The sequence below is a fragment of the Musca domestica genome, unplaced genomic scaffold, assembly GCF_030504385.1.
Source record: "Musca domestica strain aabys unplaced genomic scaffold, Musca_domestica.polishedcontigs.V.1.1 74, whole genome shotgun sequence".
In the NCBI taxonomy this organism is placed as follows: Eukaryota; Metazoa; Arthropoda; class Insecta; order Diptera; family Muscidae; genus Musca; species Musca domestica.
The window spans coordinates 1,341,224-1,351,046 of NW_026712391.1; positions in this window are offsets into that span (position 1 = coordinate 1,341,224).

Below are 9,823 nucleotides of genomic sequence, written 5' to 3' on the forward strand. Positions count from 1 at the left end.
AATGAAATACTGCTACCGCCACTAGTTCTTCATGCCTGATTTCATGGCATGGGAGTGCGGCAAGTCAAATTCCCACCATGTCATGTTTTTTTTCGAAAAAGCCCCTGTTTAACATTTGTAATGCCACTTTATTAGTTGTTAACTTTGGCTAATTGAATATTCCACCCATTCTCTTTTTCTCTCTCTCTTTTTTTGTTTCGTTTTTGTTTTTCTTTTTCTCTTTCCAGTTCATAAATCATATGTCGCTCCCGCACCCATCCACTATGACTACGATGATGGTTACTACAGCAATGGCCAGTACGAATATATTCCCCACTATGGATCCTATGGCCATCAGCATCAACATTATGCCGGCCACTATTAAGCCGTCCGCCAGCCACCCATCCACCACCTGGAATTTAACACTGACTAGTACAAGTGCTTCTTTCATCTTTACGTATTCACATCTTCTTTTTTATATTAATATGATTGTAAACATTTATTCGAAATTGTTTAATTTAAATACATATTCTAATTTCCTCTTTCTTTTCCTGAAAATTCCCGAACTAATATTTAAGTTGCATTGTAATCTTCTTAATTTTTTTATTTTATAACGAATTTAGTTGTTAAGTTTTGCAAAGAAAACCAAATTGAAAATAAAGAGAGACGAAATTGTTTATACGATTTAAATGTATTGGAATAAAAAGGGTGTTTTATTTTTTTAAAAATCGAAAAACAAATCAATATTTTGGGATTTAAAAAAATACTGCGCTGCGAATGGATCAATGCACTATCAAACAAAGGGCCTTCTTCAATTTCAAGTTTTGAAAGGATTTAGGAGAAGGAGATGAAAATACAAGAGTTATTGTGCATCCTAGTTAGCCAGACAGACGGATAGGCATCGCTTCCTCGACTCAAAATATCCTGAAACTAATTTCACCCAAGGCGATATGGGGTCCATTTGGCAACAGACGGATGGGTATCGCTGCCTCTACTCAAAATATCGTGAAACTGATTTCGCCCAAGACGATATGAGGTCTATTTGGCAACTTTTGGCCACATCAAATGTTATATTTCCTACGTAGCCTGAGGATATAAAGAGGATATTTCTGATAATCCGGCAGGCAAAATTAGAAATTACTTGTTGATGATGAGGACCAATGCTAAAATATTTTGACATAGAGGTTTATTTGCCATGACAAACAGACACAAAAATATGATATCAGTGCAAGCCGAATAACCCAATACAAGGTTATGCAAACAAACTTCCCTCTACAATACCAGTAGGGTGAAAATTACAAAACAAAGGTGTTTTGTTTTTCTCATTATTTCCGAGTACAAAACAGAAGGTTGTGAGTTCAAAATACAAGGACTTGTTAATGTAGATCCAACACTTGAAACATCCCTGAATATTTTAAAATGTGGCCAGTGTGTTTTAAAATACAAACCATACCAACTTGGAAGTTTAATACCAGCAGCGAACAAAGTAAAATAAGAGGATTGTGGTAGAATGGAACATAAATCTACTGGCTAAAAGAAAAATAAATATTTCGAGCGACATGCGTTCAAAAAAATAAGGGGTAAGTAGATTGTATGGACCAGATATTCCAAAGGGGTTTCGGAAATTCGAACTTTAAGATTACAAAAAGTACTAAATGGTCCTAAAATTCTAAAATGGTATCTTTAGGTTTATTGAACAGATAAAGCTTGGTATGGGATTCAGGGATGTTTTCGGAAACGTGTATTGAGTATATGAACTGTGCTACATAAACTGGAACAGTTTAGTTTAGTTTGAACAGATTTTTGGTAGATTTGTGATGAAGAGGTGGTTTTGGAAGTGTAAACTAAAGGCTGGGATAAAAAAACTGCAACAAAGTCCAATGCCATAATTTTTACATTTTTTTTAAATTTATTGAATGAAAGCAAATAATGTCCGAAAAAGCATTAAATTTTAGAACAAGTTTAGATTTGTTCGAATTGGTCACCTTTGGCACGAATTATGGCCTTCAAACGGCCAATGATATCATCACACGCTGTCCAAATGTTGTTCTGCGGTATTTTGGACCATTCCTGGCGAAGCGCTAGCTTGAGGTGATCGACAATTTGGTATTTTTTAGTGCCAAACTTTCTTTTCAATACTCCAGACACAATAGTCCAACGGATTGGAAATTTTGATGGCCATTGTGCGCTGGAAAAGAAGTGAGGAACCCCATTTTGTAACCATTCTTGGGAGGCGCGTGTCCAGTGCGATAGTGCTGAGTCCTGTTGGAATGTCCGAGGTCTGCGGCCAAAATGTTTGCGTGCCCAAGGCTTTAATACATCCTCCAGAATATTTTTCCGATAGTATTTGGCATTTTTTCTGATGCCACGGTCGATTAATATGAGCGGAGAGCGACTATCGGCTGTTATGGCGGCTCACACCATCACCATGGCCGGCGCTTGAGTTCTGGTGGCCAAACGAAGGTGCAAATTTTCAGCTTACCTCTTTGGCATCATTTGATTTGTTTACAAACTACTGGACCACGAATGTTTTCTCATCGGAGAAAACCAAATTCGACAGTTGACCACTTTCGGCCAATCGAAGCACCTTTTTAGCTCTTTGGAGTCTATTTTCTTCCTGTTGCGGTGTAAGTTCTTGCACTTTTTGGAATTTCAATGGCTTTACCCCCAGCTCTTTTTTCAATATTTTCCGAATGGAATATTGCGATATGTTCAGCTCACGAGCCATTTTTCGATCACTGCGACTCGGGTTTCGACCAAGTCGCTACTTTACCTTTCGAACATTTTCTGCTGATGTTGCTGTTTTCTTCCGCCCACTTCCTTGACGTCGGGCTACGCTACCAGTATCACGCTAACGAGCGATGGTACGAGACAAAAAGATTCATTAACATTTAAATGCTGGAGTGCTCTAACGATAGCCACTTGTGGTTTTCCAGCCAAATATAAAGAAATCACACTATCACGCTTGAATTCCATCACGAATATTTTTTTCTGGAAAATGCTCACCAAAATGCTTTTGCACGCTTTTAACAATACAATGAGCTGTCACTGGAATAATTTTAACAGCTTTCGGACGGGTGGCTTAGAAATGACAGCAGTCTGAAATTAGTTGCAGTTTTTTCATCTCACCCTGTATGTATTCGTAGCCATAAGTATGAGTATTTAAAAATCGTACTTTTGATAATCGGACTTATAAAATTGGGGCTGGAGCTTAGTTACCATGACAAATAATGAATCCATATTTCTGGCTTTTACGTTATTTAGAGGTAAAGTAACAATTATACATAGAAGAATCAACGAACTGACAGGAAACGAATCAGAGCCGCAAAAAGACCTACGGTTTATAGACTCAAGATTTTTAAGTAATGCATGAGACAGCCGACACAGACCACAAGATTTATAACACATGCTCGGTTTGGACTATATCTAGTACTTCCTTCACTTTCATGAAATTTGAGATAATTTTTAGAAAATATTAAAATGAGCGTGAGGTACCAGATATAATTTGAAGAGAATTGGATGCTTTTTTGACCTTTTTTTTTAGTGTTTTGTTTGAAAAACAAACATCTTGAATCATATGTGGGTATAAAAATGACCCTTTGTGGGGGAGGTACAAGAAGGAGTAGACCGATATATTCCATTTTGACTACAGACCTAGGGTTAATAAAATTCATGTGATGTGTGTAATTTGAAGACAGACTCTTACATCAAATTTTATAAGAAATATAATTATTCAAAATGTTGACCCTTTGTGGGGGAGGTACTTGATGAAGAGGACCGATATTGGCTATTTTCTCACCTGACCTAGCATTTATGCAAATAATAGGATTTTCAAAGTTGGAGCATGGAGATGGGTAAGGTCATATCTTTCGAACGAATTGAGATAGAAGGCTAAAATTTTTGATGATGATATATCTATGAAATTGTGGTCTGTAGAGAACTGCAATTTTGGCGGATTTCAATCCCTAACAATATTGCGATCATCTTCGTAAATAATTGACTGCCTCTTACTTTATGCTAAATTTCGTGAGGATCGGGCCATAAATGGGACCTGCAGCGTGATTACAAATTAACACGGACAAACGGACGGCCTATAGGAATCACTCGGCAAATAGTATCAAAACGTCTGGTTCAAATATTTGTATCGTTCGTAATAATTTTACATTGTGGCTAACTGCAGAAAACGTAGCATTCACAAAGAATGACTGTCTATTTAAAAATTTAATTTTAATTTTTTCCGCGATGCTACAAATTACCTACTGAACAACCCATCACTTTGAACAAATTCTATTTCAAGGTTGTCTCTAGAAACAAAGCAAAAATAGTTTACAACCCAGCTATAAAATTTGTTACAATATTGAAAATAAATTAAAATAAAATCTAATTACAACGCATCTATAAAACAATGCAAATATGAATACGCTCCATAAATTGCACCACACTGTAGGCATTGCTGGTAAATTAACATATGGCTATCTTCAGATGAGGTACTCAGGCAGTTGGATGTGCTAATAACATTTCTATTTCATTGCGAATGTGGGTTGCATAATAACACATCATTTTTAAGTTATTTCTCTATTAAGAGAATTCGGAATGCTCGAAAAGTTAAATGAGATGTAGAAGAGTTAATAAAACATGAAAATATATCATCGGAAGGTGTACGTTTTGCTTTATTTATTTTTTATTGCGTTTGGTCAAACGATATTTGCATAGAAAAGACTTTTTCCTTAAAAAACCTTTGCTAAACTTTCAACTTCCTCTTAATTGTTGTGGCAAATTTATTCCATTGTAACATTTTCATGGTTTGCTGCTGTCGAAGAGGTCTCGCTTTTTTTTTCTTCACGCAACTTTTTTCTTTGCCATCAAGAGAAAAGAAAAGTGGCAAAACAAAAAAGACAGTTGTATGGATTTTTCATTTTTTTGTTAACATTTATTTGGCCATGTTAACATTTAACATTTGTTTAAATAACTTTTTATGAGCTTTAAGCTTTGTTAAGCTCAATTTTTATGTGAAAGTCTAATACAACTTAAAGCTCGTTACTAAGCAATGATTTGAAACCCGACTTAAGCTGTTCACAAACATGCATTATGTGAAGCATACTTTTAGGCCCACCATTAAAATGCGTTTAAAACAAAAGACTTAAGCAACGAACTTCTTTTGAGATTTAACCAATCAAAATATTTTCAAATCAATCCAGAGATGGAAAATGTATTACAGTAGCACTGTGTATATAGGGAAACACTTAAATATTGTAGTGATTAATTTTTGAGATTGAATAAATAAAATATATCAAAAAATAATCCAGGGTTGGAAAGTTTAATACCCTGGTATTTGTAATAATGGAAAATGCTTAAAATTTAATTTAGTACAAGAACAGTGTTGGCTTGTTTGTTCGGGATACCATAGTATTTTGTTGTAGCAAAATAGTCAGGCTTAATCCCTTTATTGTTGTTTTCATAAAAACAAAGTTTGTTTATTAGTGGAGAACGATGGTAATGTTTACCAGGAGGTAAGGCAGGGAATGCCTAGGTTTCGGAAAAAGCCGACAATCCTCATCAGTTCTCTGGTTTTTTGTCTGTGATATAAATTTAGTACCATATCACACCACATAATGGTGAGGGTATTATATATTTGTGCATTTGTTTGTAACATGGGAAAGGAAACGAGTTAGGCCCATAGTTACTTCGGAGGATTTTCATAGAATCACTTTTTGAGTCAATTTATGCATGTCAGTCCGTCCGTCCATGTATTTTTGTGAACAAAATGCTGGTCACATTTATTATGCGATTAAGATGAAATTTTCCAAAAAAATTTTTGGTTTGGCCCAAAGACAAACCCTTTTGAATTTCGTCACATTCGTTTATTATAATATCTTGAAAAGCGTTCTATTTTAAGAAGACGTCTTGGGTATTAAGATTTTTTATATGTCTTGATTTTAGCGAAAAAGAAATTTCTTTAGAGGCCTTTGATAGCCCGAATGGCTTTCCTCCTCCTATAAAAGGCCACTTGAGAGGCATTATTTCTATAGAGTCTAAAAGTTATATTTTTTACAAGACCTCTTCAGAGGACTTTTGACAAAAAGCTTATGATTTGAGGAAGCATATATGTTTTTGAACCTTGTCGAAAAAGTGTGTAATTTAAGTAATAATTTCAGGCAGTCTTCTTGTGAAAGGTCTTCTATTTGATTTCTTGAGATCCATTCTTTTCATGGATCCATTCAAAAGGCCAAATATGCTCTATTCCTAAAAAAAAACACTTGAATAACCTTCTGTTTTAAGAAAACCTCTTGAGATGGATTTTTTTCTTGGAGATTTCTTAGACAACCGTCGATTTATAGAAAACCTCTCTAAGGAGGCCTTCTATTTAAAGTAGATTTCTTAAGCGTATTAATGCTAATAAAGCCTATAAATGGAGCTTTTATTTTAAAAATACCTCTTATTAGGCCATCTATTATTAGAAGAAAGGAAGGTCTTATATTTGAAAAGGTTCCGCCTAATACTCTCATTTATATATTCAACCGACTTCGGGTTAATTGTGCACCGAATGGCCAATATCAGCCCCAATCACCTGAATTTTGGTACACCCGACCAAATTCAGTCTAGAAGCCAGTACATCAAATTTGGTGAAAATCGATTTAGATATAGCTATAGTTCCCATACATATGTTTCATCCGATTTGGGATTTTAAATTCCTCACATGCATAATACATTTGCTACAAGAAAACTTATGAAGCTCAAAAATACCTAAGTCAAATTATATCGAGATTGGATCAAATTTGGATATATATCCCACATATATAGGGTGAGATGAAAAAACTGCAATCAACTTCAAACTGCTGTCATTTCCAAGCCACTCGTCCGACAGCTGTTAAAATTATTGCAGTGACAGCTCCTTGCGTTGTTTAAAAGCGTACAAAAGCATTTTGGTAAGAATTTTCCAGAAAAAAAGTTATTCGTGATGAAATTCAAGCGTCATAGTGTGATTTCTTTATATTTAGCTGGAAAACCACAAGTGGCTACCGTTAGAGCACTCCAGCATTTAAATGTGAATAAATTTTTTGTGTCTTGTACCATCGCTCGTTATCGTGATACTGGTAGCGTAGCCCGATATCAAGGAAGTGGACGGAAGAAAACAGCAATATTAGCAGAAAATAAAGAAGCCACGTGATAAAAAACCCACTTCGCAGTGGCCGAAAAATGGATCGTGAGCTGAACATATCGCAATATTCCATTCGGCAAATATTGAAAAATGAGCTCGGGGTAAAGCCATTGAAATTCCAAAAAGTGCAAAAACGTACACCGCAACAGAGAGAAAAGCTAAAGAGTTGCTTCGCTTGGCCGATAGTGGTGAACCACCGAATTTGGTTTTCTCCGACTAGAAAACATTCGTTGTCCAGCAGTTTGTAAACAAACAAAATGATCGAAACCAAACTGGCATGTAACCAAAGAGGTCAGCTAAAAATATGCACCTTGGGTGGGCCGCCATAACAGACGATGTTCCCTCTCCGCTCGTATTTATCGACCGTGGCATCAGAATACATGGCGATTATTATCGCGAAAATATTCTGGAGGGTGTGTTAAAGCCTTGGGCACGCAAACATTTTGGCCTTGGTAATTCCAACAGGACTCAGCACCATCGTACTCAGCACGCGCCACCCAAGAATGGTAGCAAGGCCTTTTTATACATCAAGATTTTTTTCTGTTGAATTTTCTCTTCAATTTAAAATAACTATCATTGTTCAAAAATTTTATTTTGTTTAGCTTCGAGTATTTCCGATTTTCCTTCTCTGAATTTAACCGGACAACATCAACATATACCAGTTACTAATGTATTCTCCCCATTCACAAGGTAACGTAAGAAATCATCTCTTACGTTGCCCCTTTTAATTGAAATGTAAATATACATATGTTTCTGCATTTTGAAATATGATCAACAAAGATCCGCTTCTATGCAGCTACTACCAATAATAGCCTTAATAAATAGTATATTTGTTATCAATAACTGCTACAACCGAAGAATTAGTATGTTGGTTAGTAATTATTTTTCTGCGGTAATCCCCAGCATTGGTGATTTGCATATTTCAGTCATAAGTTATTCGTTTTTATTAGGGCTTTGCAGAGCCATGCGTAATTAGGGTATAGCGATTTATGAACTAAGACGGAAATTGCGGATTTAGTGAGAGATGAAAAAAAAACTAGATTTAAAACTGTAAATGTTGTGCCTATGATTCGGAAAATAAAGAATTAGAAAACCATTCTTATTTCATTCATTTTTTCTCAGAAAAATCTTAGAATCAATTTTTATACAAGGCAATATTTTTTAAGCCTTTAATGAAAAGAAAAAATATACTTGAGTACCGGAAATATGCCAAATAAAATATAAATTCTTGTGGAGCATTTGGCATCATGAAATTGTACGGAATGAAGGCAATTTTCGAACACAAATAGTTTTAGGATATTAATTTTATCACAATTCAGAATTTGCGTAAGTTATTCATAAAATGATTATTAAATCATCTTTGAAGATCATTGAAGAGTAATACGCGTTTTGGCAAATTTCGAGTGAAAATGATAAACTTAATTCCAGTCAGAACACATGAAACAAGTCTAGTATGAAAGAAAATAGGAAAATCGAGAAATTTAACCATTTGTTTTTCATACAGAGAATGGAGGCTATATCGAATATTACATTCCGTTTGTAACACCTCGAAATATGTATTTTAGACCAGCACAAAATTCTATGTCGTTAAGCTATATCCTTCCTTCCGTCGAAATCACTCGAACTTCCGAATGAAATGAAGTAGGTTGATAAAGTTTTACTTAGATATATTTTAAGTCTGCAGGATTTTTAGTGCTGAAAATGGCCCACTTTTTTGTAGAGTCCCGACATAACTGTAGCTGTTGATTTAAGTTCTTTCCGTCACAGTTTTAGCCCGAATACGTCGTAAATTGGCAGTTTGTGTTCCCAGCTTGTAGGAAACATCTTTGCATAGAACTGTCCATGTGGGTTCAAGTTTTGGTATAGTCCCTAGTCCCTAGATAGTGTGCCATCTTTACATCAGGCTCGTGTTAATAAAAATATTGGAATGTGTGAAATTTGAAGACAATCAGACCCTTATTTCAAAATTTAGAAGAGTTATAGTTATTACCAATTTTGACCCTTTGGATGGAGTGGGTAATATAGTCCGTTTTCACCTGACGTAGCAATGACAAAAATATTGGGATTTGCAAATTTTGCACCTTTCTCATCTCAACAGGTAAATTATTTTCTTTGGAAATGCTGACCTTTTGTGGGGCGAGGTACAAGGTACAAAAAAAAGAGGACCATCTTCGAACTCGATCTTAGCTTGACAATAATATGACGATGTACCAAGTATGATGCCAAATGCCTTAAAAAGGATTTAGTCCAAAGGGGCCAAGGATTTAAAACCGCTATTTTGTTCAGACACATTTTACCCGAACCGAAAAATAAAAACTGCAACAAAGTCAAATGCCATAATTTTTACAATATTTTTCAAATTTTATTGAATGAAAACAAAAAATGTCGGAAATAGCAACAAATTTTAGAATAAGTCTGGATTTGTTCGAATTGGTTACCTTTGGCACGAATTATGCCCTCCAAACGGCCAATGGAACCATCACACGCTGCCCGAATGTTGCTCTGCGATATTTTGGCCCATACCTGGCTAAGAGCTTGCTTAAGGTGATCCACACTTTGGTATTTTTTAGTGCCAAACTTGCTTTCTAAACTACTCCGAACACAATAGTCCAACGGATTGGTATCCGGAGATTTTGGTGGTCATTGTATGCTGGAAATGAAACGAGGAACCTCATTTTGTATCCA